Source organism: Oryctolagus cuniculus, chromosome 5 (genome assembly GCF_964237555.1).
Source record: "Oryctolagus cuniculus chromosome 5, mOryCun1.1, whole genome shotgun sequence".
Taxonomy (NCBI): domain Eukaryota; kingdom Metazoa; phylum Chordata; class Mammalia; order Lagomorpha; family Leporidae; genus Oryctolagus; species Oryctolagus cuniculus.
In genome coordinates this window covers 145,950,640-145,963,286 of record NC_091436.1, presented here as the reverse complement: position 1 = coordinate 145,963,286, position 12,647 = coordinate 145,950,640, and positions in this window count along the sequence as shown.

The following is a 12,647-nucleotide window of genomic DNA, read 5'->3' as shown; positions in this document are numbered from 1 at the left end:
TTTCAACTGACTGGATAAGGCTCACTGACATAAGATCAATCTGTTTCATTCAAAGTCTACCAATTTAAATTGCATTCTTCCAACCACCCCCCCAATAAAAAGAAAAAATAAACACCATCACAGAAATACTCAGATAAATATTTAACCAAACATCTGGAAACCATGCCCCAGCCACATTGAAATATATTTGTCATTACTGTATTTTAAAATATTATAGTTATAATGACTTGCTTAGAAGTCAAAAACGGTGTAAAAAGTGTTGTTATACTTTTTCTTACCTAACAGTGTAAGAAAACTCCACCACAACTCCTGAAAAAAAAATTGTCATTTTCAAACAACCAAGACTCTTCTGTATGAATGCATTTGAGACATAACATGGAGTGAAATTTGTTCTAAAAAACAATTTGAGTGACTACAAGATATCTTATCCAATGCTAGTACATAATGAAAGCAAGGAAGAACATCACACCCTGCTACTGCATCTGTCTCATACCTAATAAGGTTCCTTCTGGTCCCTGTTTCAGGATGTAGATCTAGAAAGGATGTGGAGTCCTTTTGTCTGTACAGAGTTGTACCAGCTTCTTTTTTTTTTTTTTATTTGACAGGCGGAGTGGACAGTGAGAGAGACAGAGAGAAAGGTCTTCCGTTGCCGTTGGTTCACCCTCCAATGGCCGCCGCAGCCGGCGCGCTGCGGCCAGCGCACCGCGCTGATCCGATGGCAGGAGTGTGCCGGCGCTGCAAGGTGGAGGATTAGCCTAGTGAGCCGCGGTGCCGGCAGCTTCTTCCTTAGCTACTCCAACACGTCATTGCAGCCCTGTGATATCAAATTGGGAGTGAGAGTAACTCATAGCAGTACCCTCACAAATGTAAGGGATTATTTATCTCAGCAATACAAATATATTACATAAGTGGTAATGTAATCACTTCAAAACAGTTTTGCAAGATAAAAGAGTAATAGCATGTTATATTGAAACTGCAGTACTAAAGTAATACATGTCTCTTTTATTTGTCTTTTTTAATTTTTACTAATATAAAGAGAACAGATTTAATGTATTTCATAAGTATAATTCTAAGAAGATCACCAAATTTCCTTCCTTCCTTCCTTCCTTCTCTCTTTCTCTCTATCCCTGAATCTCCCTCCTTCTTCCAAGGATTCTAAGGTTTTGTGATGTAGAACCAAGTGTAAAGCAAGTGGCAATGAGGCCTTCAAAAGCACTCCCTCATTATCACAAAATAAGTCCAAACAAATCCCACTCTAATCATTGCATTTCCAATGAGAAAAGGTAAGTGAAATAAAAAGGAACAATTTAGGATTGTAGCACACATTGGTCAGTGTGAGAAACAAGTTCACCCATCTACTCAAAGGATGAACTAGTACTCAGGAGATGCAGCAAAATTGAGACTATAGTAGTAGTCTTGCAAGATCCGTTGTCCGGTAGGTAGGCAGGCACACTTGGGGTAGATTATAATAAACTATTTATTCTCTAACATGCAGGTCCCTCACCCAGTTCCTCATTAGCTAGTACTAATGGGGTTACAATCTTCCTGGCATTTGCTTCAGCTGTTTTGGCCACTCCTAACATCTTGTTTGCCTAAGAACGTTCCAGGTGGAGGTAACCTAGCTGTAATGCTAGCTAGCTACTTGTAGCTTTCCACACATCTGTAAGCTGTTATGTGAGCTAGTTGTCTACTCACAGCTAAACACCTTATTTTGAAAATGAGCCAAATATATTTACTTCTCACAGTCTGTGTATTTGTCTTTCACATATGAACCTAATATATTCAGTCTTAAAGGCAAGAAAAGAGACCACGTGATGGGCTGGTTCCAGAATTCCCAGAAGATGGTTAAAGTGAATGAAAAGTGACCTTCAGTAGGTCTCTTTGTTTGCCTGTACAACCTCAGGTAAGTTTGAATGAAGACAACAGAAGTTACTCTTAGGTGCTGTCCTTGGGTTACTTAATAAGGCTGACTTGAATTGCTGAACATGGAATAGAAGTATGCAGAAAGAAAGCCTGGCAAGCATTATGAAGGAATGTCCTCCAGCCCTCATCAGTATAACCTATACCTCCCCACTTCCCAGAAGAAGTGAAAATCAGTCACTCCAGTAAGCTTCAAGTTCCTCATTGACTATTTTGATTAATCTTCTCCCAAGTCTTATTGTGTTATCAGGTGTTTTCCCAGAGGATTTTGCAAAAGGAAGTGACATTTAAAGCCCTAGATGCCCTAAAGTATGTTTTTTCTCTGCACTTGCACCCTACCCCCCAAGCCAGATCTCATGATGAACCGCCAAGTTCAACAATAAGACATCTATGCCTGCACAAATTAATAAAAGTCATTTGCCATCAGTATCAAAGACAAAAGAGACCATTGTGGCAAGTAACATAAGTGGATTTTTTTTTTTTTGAAAGGCAGAGTGAACAGTGAGAGAGAGAGAGAGACAGAGAGAAAGGTCTTCCTTTGCCATTGGTTCACCCTCCAATGGCTGCCGCGGCCGGCGCACCACACTGATCCAAAGCCAGGAGCCAGGTGCTTATCCTGGTCTCCCATGGGGTGCAGAGCCCAAGTACTTGGGCCATCCTCCACTGCACTCCCTGGCCACAGCAGAGAGCTGGCCTGGAAGAGGGGCAACCGGGACAGAATCCGGCGCCCCGACCGGGACGGGACTACAACCCGGTGTGCCAGCGCCGCAAGGCGGAGGATTAGCCTACTGAGCTACAGCGCAGGCCCATAAGTGGATAATTTAAAAGCCATGACAACACTTTTCAAATTAACAAAAGTTTAGAATGACTGATACCAATTGTGATACCAATTGTGAGTGAACTCAGATGTCAAAGGAAATGGGAAGAAAGTTGTTTCCACCCCCTTTCTTTTTTGTGAGGTGTTTACTGGAAGAGAATGAGTCATCACCCCCAGGCCTATGAAATGAAAAGAATGTGTGTGAGTGGGCTGTTAAAAAAAAGTCCCTTGGGGTGAGGCCTTAAACCTTCCTCAGTATAAATGCAAGGAGAAGGCGTCCTTGTACTTGCAAAGCCCAAGTATTCCTCCCCACCCCCCAGAAACACTGGAAAATATCCATGTCATCCAATCTGTCCCAGCATTCATCTAGAGTCCCTGGATATGGAATATTAAGTGAGACAGTTAAAAGTGCCCTCATTTAGTAACACAGGGACTCTCTTAACCATCTTACAGGGAGAGTATGACAAAAGAGAGTTATCCATGTTGGGGCAGGCAGGTTGTCACCACTTGGGATGCCCACATCCCACATCGAAGTGTCAGTGTAAGTTACAGCTATTCCATTTCCAGTCTAGCTCCTGTTAAGGAGTGTGAGAAGCAACAGATGATGGCTCAAGTACTTGGGGCCCTGCCACCATCCAGTGGGAGACTGAAATGGAGTTCTGGGCTTCTGTCTTTGGTCTGGCTAGTGCAAACTGCTGTCATATGTATTATGGTCATTTGGGGAGTGAACCAGTAAATGGAAGATCTCTCTCTCTCTCTCTCTGTTTTTTTTCCCTCTGACTTTCAAATAAATAAATGTATCTTTTTAGAAAGAAAGAAATATGTTCTCACACAGAGACTTGGGTTGGTCATGGAAAAGAAAGGCTCTGTACACATACAGTGTTGCAATGGTAGCACAGAGACATTGCTCATTCCTGGAATACATTCAGATTAAAAAAAAAAAAAAAAAAAAAAACAAGGTTCTTTCTTGGAATAGAACATTTAGCTCCATGACAAGCACGCCTCATTTTTTGTGTTGATGTGTTGAGACTGGTGCAAGGAGCACTATCCAGCAATTCTGAATCAGAAATTATCTACAGGTAAGCAGATGTTGGACTTCAAAGGGTGGATGAATTCCATATGGGCCAGGAAGAAGCATTCAGATGGCAAATATTTTGCATAACCAGACTGATTCTGAGTAAACAAAAACAGCCATAAAAATCTCAGGTCCTTTCCCAACGAATGGTCAAACAGTGGCCATTGTGTGTAGGAAGGAACAAATGGTCAGTAATTGCATTTAATCCCTGCTTCCATGGGTAAAAACAGAAAATGAAAGAACCAGACTCTTGAAAAACTGCAGATCAAAGGCAATCTAATGTCACAACACTATTGCTCAAAGTACACAGGTGATTTTCTTGGTGACTTTTATTAGATAATGCCCGTGATTATTATTAATTATGGGGTATTTGACAAGGCACTTAGAAGTGTACTAAGCATGCACTCTCCTTCATGGGTTTACAATCTATACAAATATGTTAATCTAACTTTTCCAACATATACCCACCAGCCCTCTCTTCACCTGCACTCTCAACCCCTTCTTGGTCTCACTGAGTTGCAGCCATTTCAGAGGACACTTCTAGCAGGACGCATATCCCTATCTGTTCTCCACTCAAATAGCTTCTCCCTCTGTTCTCCTCTAGACACTGATCCTTCTTTCTCTCTTCTCCTTTTCCAGCTTCTACTCTCTTTCTCCTTGTGTCTTCCCTTCCCTTTTCTGCAGCCAAAGTTCCTTCTTTCCTCATGTATCTTTAATTGTTTAATATTTTAACACATATAGCTGAAAAAATTTCCAGAATTCTCACTAGAACAAAAAAAAAAAGGGAAAAACTTGCTTCAAAGTTGAAGAGATAATCTTAGAGAAAGAACACGACGTGCCTATCATGGAGAATCACTACATACTGTAGAATTCTAAGCCCATCTTTCTCCTGCCCCCTCCTTCCTTAATTAATTAATGTTACTCTCAGCTACAGTTTTACGCAATCAAGTCACCCTCTGCTGAGTTCTGACAGCTAGTGTGATGGACTAGAAAGTTGTTGGTAAAGTTCTTCCATGCACAGTCAGAAATATTTTAACACTTGGAAACTCAAAGGACAGGAATGATATACCAGAACAATGAAAGCCAACCCAGCTAAATAAATAAATGTATAAATAAGCATGGTGAGGGGGAACTATGGTTTCATCAGAAAAGTCTTTCTTCATAATGGGAAACTAAATAAATATTATGAGAGAACAGCTAAAAGAAAATTAGGAGCCACGAAACTGGAGTTAAAGCAGAATTAGAAAAGTAAAAGAAGTGAACGCAGGACACAATCTGGAAGGTCAATTGATAAAATGTATAGCAAGCATTGAACCAACTCCAATCAATACACTCAGTGTGAACCGAACTGGAGCCTAATGAGCAACTCACATCCATTTTATGGTCCTATCCATCATACAAACAGCAGGGAGCAGGGGCAATTGGCTGCTGCTGGCACACTGCAGCAGCCTGCATCCAAGCGAGGTGAGCCAGTAGTGTGGCAGTAGTTTCTGTGACAAAGAACTGAGTGTAGTGGCAGGGAGATGGCCTGCAAAACACCAGTGAGCTCCTATGAAGACTCAGGAGAATTAAAGCAGTGTGAGAAGGTGGGAGACAGGGACAGTAGAGAGTTGGGATACAGAGAGGTATCATTCCCAACCAGACTCCACATCAGCCAGAAAGTCCCATCGGACGCAACTCCAATGCAGTACGGAGAAAGGAATCAATAGAAATCAGGAGCAAGAGTAAGGAGAAAGAAATCTAGAAGGGATGCGAATCATTAATAGGATGATGAAGCAGAACTCTGAGAGCTAGTCCAGTATCTACAGCCAAGATAAGTGGTAGGTACTTAGAACAGCAGTTAGGAAGCCCATGACCTACACAGGAGTAACTGGGTTAGATTCCCAGCTCTGATTCCTGATTTCAGTTTCCTGCTGTCACAGATCCAGGGAGGTGGAGGTGATGGCCCAAGTAGTTGGGTTCCTGCCACTCCTGTGGGAGACTTGGATTGAGTTCCCAGCTTCTGGTTTCAGCATAGTCATTGCAGACATTTGGGGAGTGAACTAGGGGATGGAAATACTTGCTCTTTCTTTGTCCCTAGTAAGTAATTAATAAATAACACCAAGCCCAGATGAATGAGCAAGGGATTCCTCCAGAACTCAGGAGTTATTCAGTTTTTTTCTTCTATTTTACTATCACTGCCAATTTTAGTTTTCTCCTAGGGAAAAAATTAACAAAATTCTGAGAGGAAAAAAAATATATAACACAATCTCCAAGAAAAACCTCACAGTCTGTGCAATATAAAGTTGTCTGCAGGCTCCAGGGTTGTCAGCACCAATTGTCCTCCCTCCTCGCCTATCTTAGAAGGGTTAGTCCTGGAACAAAACAGGCAAGCACAGAGAGCAAAACTTCAAGGCTGTGTCACAGGCATTCTTCAAATGTTTTTTATAAGAACACATTTTTAAAGAACTCAGAATGTGGCCTCCTTTTCTTCATTCTTACTATTCTCTGTCATTATTGCTTATTTTCAATTTGCTGCATTTTTAATTTCTTTTAATAGAGACGTCAAGTCTGTTGTAAGCTCTGAGTAGAGATGCACGACATGAATACTCCAGAGAATTAAATCTGTTAGTGTGTTAAAATGCAGCCTCCATAGCAGTGAAAGGGGCACAGATTGAAGCCCTGCCCCAACATTTGCTCTGATTACTCCAGGGAGCAAGTGTTTTATGTGGGTTAATTTAATGATACCTGCCTTGTAAAGTATATATTATAATAAAGTGTGTTTATAATAAAAAGAACAATTTTCAATACTATACACTTTGATTTTAAGACCTGTCCACCATTTGGCAGACAAATTAAACAACAGATTAAACAAGAAACTACTCTGGCTAATTGAGAAGGAAAGCAATATTCTCAATATTCTACAAGAGAACTTACTGGAGGCATTTTACATAACCACAGATCTTAAGTGTTCGTAGGAAGATAGTTATCTATGCAGAGTTTGTCATCATCAACTTCCTGTAGGAAAATTTATAAAATAACCCCCTTAAATCAAAAGTATTAATTGTTTCCTGAGAAATCTAAACTTTTGCCCAAATTACTTGGCATCCTAGGTAATAAGGTAAAATTCTCTTCTCCTCTCATTGCAATGAATGTGCAATGACTGACTGGGAGCAACAATAAAACCACAGACTTGGCAAAACTAACCACTTCTGTAGGAAAAAAAAAAAAAAAACTTAAAAGATTAGTTTTGTTCCAAGTTTAGAATTCAAAGGTTAAATCCAAATGACTGAAACTACATTATTTAATTCCCTAAGATCTACAGCAAATAGATTATTTTCTCCATAAGTGACCTTTTATAAAGACTTATTTATTTATTTATTTATTTAAAAGGCATAATTACAGAAAGGGAGAGGCAGAGACAGAAGAGATCTTCCATCTACTGGTTCATTCCCCAAACGGTTGCAATGGCCAAAGCCAGGAGCCAGGAGGTTCCTCCAAATCTCCCACATGGGTGCAGAGGCCCAAGCACCAGGGCCATCTTCTGCTGCTTTCCCAGATTCATTAGCAGTGAGCTGGATCAGAAGTAGAGCAGCCAGGACTCGAACAAGCACCCAAACTGCAGACAGCGGCACTACACTACAGTGCCAGCACTCACAGCAGACCTTTTAAATTTATCCTTTGTCTTGTTTCATCACTTTTTGTGTTCAAGTTTTCTTTCCAAATACCTCAAATATTTTTTTAAAATGAGACTTACAGTAACAACTTCTCTAGTAATTCATCTAATAATAGAAATATGTAATCTCATAATAAAGAACCTAAAATCCTCAAAGTACATACCTTGTACTTTGCCACAGTTCAATGTACTTAAGTGCTATAAAATATAACTCTGTGGGAAGAAGATGTGTGCATGTTTGAAAAGCCATGAATCTGATGGTGGAAACAGAAGAAAGATTTAAATGGAGAGGGGGAAAGAAGAGTGAAAAATTCTTTAGGTAAGACATTTGTACAATTTGGGACATGCTCAATCGGACTTGCCCCAAACGGTAGAGTTAGAAATGTGCCAGGGGATTCCAATACAATCCCATCAAGGTGGCATGTACCAATGCCATCTCACTAGTCCAAGTGATCAATTTCAGTTCACAATTGATCACACTGATAGGTCTAAGAGTCAAAGGGATCACACAAACAAGACTAGTGTCTGCTAATACTAACTGATAGAATCAAAAAGGGAGAGAATGATCCATCATGGGAAGCGGGATACACAGCAGACTCATAGAATGGCAGATGTCCTAAACAGCACTCTGGCCTCAGAATCAGCCCTTAAGGCATAAGGATCCAGCTGAAAAGCCCATGAGAGTATTTCAGGCATGGAAAGCCAAGACACTCTGGCAAAAAAATAAAAATAAAAAATAAAAAAAATAAATAAATCTCTGTGAGGGAGATCCCAGTAGAAAGAACGGGGCTATCAAAGAAGAAGGTACCTTTCCCTGAAGGGAGGAGAGAACTTCCACTTTGACTATGACCCTGTTGGAATAAGATCGAAGTCAGCAAACCCAAAAGGCTTCCATAGCCTTGGCAATTCATGACTAGAGTCTATGGAGATTACTGATGCCATAAACAAAAGTGTCAAATTGTTAAGTCAACAACAGGAGTCACTGTGTACTTACTTCTCATGTGGGATCTGTCCTTAATGTGTTGTCCAATGTGAAGTAATGCTATAACTAGTACTGAAACAGTATTTTATACTTTGTGTTTTTGTGTGGATGCAAACTGATGAAATCTTTACTTAATATATACTAAATCAGTCTTCTGTATATAAAGATAATTGAAAATGAATCTTGATGTGAATGGAATGGGAGAGGGAGTGGGAGATGGGAGGGTTGCGAGTGGGAGGGAAATTATGGGGGGGGGAAGCCATTGTATTCCATAAACTGTACTTTGGAAATTTATATTTACTAAATAAAAAAATAAAAATAAAAATAATGTACCGCTAAAAAAAAGAAAAAGACATTTGACACAAGGTGAATCATGTCTGGTGCTTCTTAATGCAGATTGTGTTTAAGCTGAGAAAAAACTTGTATAGGAAGAAATGAAAACACAGCAAAGGAAAATGAAATTATTATATCAGTTATTTAGACAAGTTCAGGTGCCCAGATTTTTTTAAATGGATGCATCTATGTAATCTGCTATCTTCTTGTGATCTTGGAAGGTGGCATAAGAAGGTTGAATATGGACAAATATTGTCCTCCCTTAAGCAAATTTTAAGATGAATTCTGGATAAGTTTCTTTCCTTGATGGCATCCCCTTACAAAATGTTAAAACTTAGCAAGATGCATTTTGTTTCAGAAAACCAACTATTCAGGTACAAGCTTTTATTTAACCTCAGGTAAATGTTTCTCAAAATAGATTCATGGTTGATAAATAAATAAATTCATTAATTAGAGGCTTAGAAAACATGTGTGCTTTTCGCACTAAATATGCTTCTGATATTGGCCTGGCCATCTAAGTTATATGTACAGTACATCTACACTGCTGGCTTCAGAATTATTTTTGCATCAAGCAGGATACGTGAAAATACTTTTCAAACTGTGGACAATAACACAAAAGCCAGGAGATGTGACCATCAATATGTTTGAAAGAACACATTTACTGTTTCCATAAACAATACCTGATGCCACTAATAAGAAACCATGCTGTCTGACTGAACAGCAGTGAAAGAAGAGATCTGTTTTCCCTCCTCACCAGTTAGCTAACATCAGAAGAGGAGCTTAGAGGACATGATTTGGATCTTCCTCTACCTGAAAGGCAGGCAAAGAAGAAGGACCATGCCATGAGCTGAATGTTTGCAACCTTCTAGAATTCATATGTTGACCTCTAAACCCAAGGTAATACTATTAGAAAGTAGAGCCTTTAGTAGATGAGAAGAATATGGGAAAGAGCCCTCAGGAATGGAATTACTGCTCTTGTCAAAGGCTGAAAGATGCTCCCTTGCCTCTTCTGTCATGTGAGGACATAAAAGGAGACAGCCATGGTTTAATTTTTAATTGGCTGGTACCTTAATCTTGGATTTCCATACCTTTAGCACTGAGATGAAAAATGTCTGTTATTTAAAAGCCATCCAGTCTATAGGAGTTTCTTACAGCTGCCCAAACAGAATAAGACCATTTCCCTTACCCCATGCAGAGAGCAGAACCAAGACAACCAGACAGAAATTACATGGAGGGAAATTTCAACTGGTTAAGGAATTGACTATAAATATCCCTGGTAGAAGTGAGATACTCAGCAGACTCATAGAATGGCGGATGTCCTAAATAGCACTCTGGCCTCAGAATCAGCCCTAAAGGCACTCGGATCTGGCTGAAAAGCCCATGAGAGTATTTCAGGCATGGAAAGCCAAGACACTCTGGCAAAAAGATCTCTGTGAGTGAGATCCCAGTGGAAAGAACAGGTCTTCAAAGAGGGAGGTGCCTTTCTCTGAAGGGAGGAGAGAACCTCCACTTTGACTATGACCGTGTCTAAACAAGATAAGAGTCGGAGAACTCAAGGGGCTTCCATAGCCTTGGAAACTCATGACTGGTGCATAGGGAGATTACTGATGCTATAAACAGGAGTGTCAATTTGTAAAGTCAACAACAGGAGTCACTGTGCACTTACTCCTCATGTAGGATCTCTGTCCTTAACGTGCTGTACACTGAGGCTTAATGCTATAACGAGTACTCAAACAGTATATTTCACTTTGTGTTTCTATGGGGGTGCAAACGACTGAAATCTTTACTTAATGTACACTAAACTGATCTTCTGTAAAAAAAAAAAAAAAAAAAAAAGAAAGAAAGAAATTATCAATTCCCAACTTGACTCTCACTGGGATTAAACATGACAATAGGTCTGATCTGATTTCATCATCATTTAAAAAAAAATCATCTATTAGTTTTCACTTTATGTTTCTGTGTGGGAGCAAACTGTTGAAATACTTACTTAAGGTATACTAAGCTGATCTTCTGTATATTAAGATAATCGAAAATGAATCTTGATGTGAATGGAAGGGGAGAGGGAGTGGGAAAGGGGAGGGTTGTGGGTGGGAGGGACGGTATGGGGGGGGAAGCCATTGTAACACATGAGTCGTACTTTGGAAATTTATATTCATTAAATAAAAGATTAAAAAAAAATATCCCTGGTAATTTTTCAGACTCAGTCTTGTAGTGTTAAGTGTAGAAAAAGGAAAAGTGAGAAACAGTGACTTGATCAGCTCTTGTCCTGACAGTTGATGTACAATGTAATACTTTATCCATTTTAGTATTTTTTTTGTTCTAGTACCATTGGTTGAACTCTGTAATTAACACACAATTATTCTTAGGTGTTTAAATTTTAACTGAAAAGTGATCCCTGTTAGGAATTTGGAAAACATTATGTTGAGTGAAATAAGCCAATCCCAAAGGGACAAATACCACTTGTTCTCCTTGATAGGTGACAACTAACTGAGCACCAAAAAGGAAACCTGTTAAACTGAAATGAACACTATGAGAAACGGTGACTTGATCAGCCCTCACCCTGACTGTTGATGAGCAGCTTAATATGTTATCCCTCTTAGTATTTTTTTTGTTTGTTCTACTTAATACTTTTGGTTGAATACTGTAATCAATACACAAGTCTTCTTAAATGCTGAAACTTAACTGAAAAGTGATCGCTGTTAAATATAAGAGTGGGAATAAGAGAGGGAAGAGATGTGCAATTCGGGACATGCTCAAGCTGACTTACCTCAAACAGTAGAGTTAGAAACATACCAGGGGATTCGAATTCAATCCCATCAAGGTGGCATGTACCAATGCCATCTCACTAGTCCCAGTGATCAATTTCTGTTCACAATTGATCGTAATGATAAGACTAAGAACCAAAGGGATCACATAAACAAGACTAGTGTCTGCAAATACTAGCTGATAGAATAAAAAAGGGAGAGAATGGTCCAACATGGGAAGTGAGATACACAGCAGACCCATAGAATGGCAAATGTCCTAACAGCACTCTGGCCTCAGAATAAGCCCTTAAGGCATGCGGATCCAGCTGAAATGCCCATGAGAGTATTTCAGGCATGGAAAGCCAAGACACTCTGGGGGAAAAAAAAAAAAAAAACTAAATGAAAGATCTCCACGAGTGAGATCCCAGTGGAAAGAATGGGTCATCAAAGAAGGAGGTACCTTTCTCTGAAGGGAGGAGAGAACTTCCACTTTGACCATGGCCTTGTCTAAAAATGATCAGAGTCAGTGAACCCAGGGGGCTTCCATAGCCTTGGCAGCTCATGACAAGAGCCTAGGCTGATTACTGATGCCATAAACAAGAGTGTCAATTTGTTAAGTCAACAACAGGAGTCACTGTGCACTTACTCCTCATGTAGGATCTTTGTCCTTAGTGTGCTGTACATTGAGATTTAATGCTATAACTAGTACTCAAACAGTATTTTTCACTTTATGTTTCTGTGCGGGAGCAAACTGTTGAAATCTTTACTTAATGTATGCTAAACTGATCTTCTGTATATAAAGAGAATCGAAAATGAATCTTGACATGAATGGAAGGGGAGAGGGAGTGGATAAGGGGAGGGTTGCGGGTTGGAGGGACGTTATAGGGGGGAAGTCATTGTAATCAATATTCTGTACTTTGGAAATTTATATTCATTAAATAAAAGTTAAAAGAAAAAAAAAGAAAAAGGAAAAGTGGGTAACCTTGGGAAGAAATTCCAGACACCAGTTTTCTTTGTGAAAGACTACTGGTTATGCAGACAGTACCCCCCAACACATACACACATTCAGAGTTCTGCACAGCAGGAGCCCTTCTACCCACTGCAGATAGATATCTTCCCAC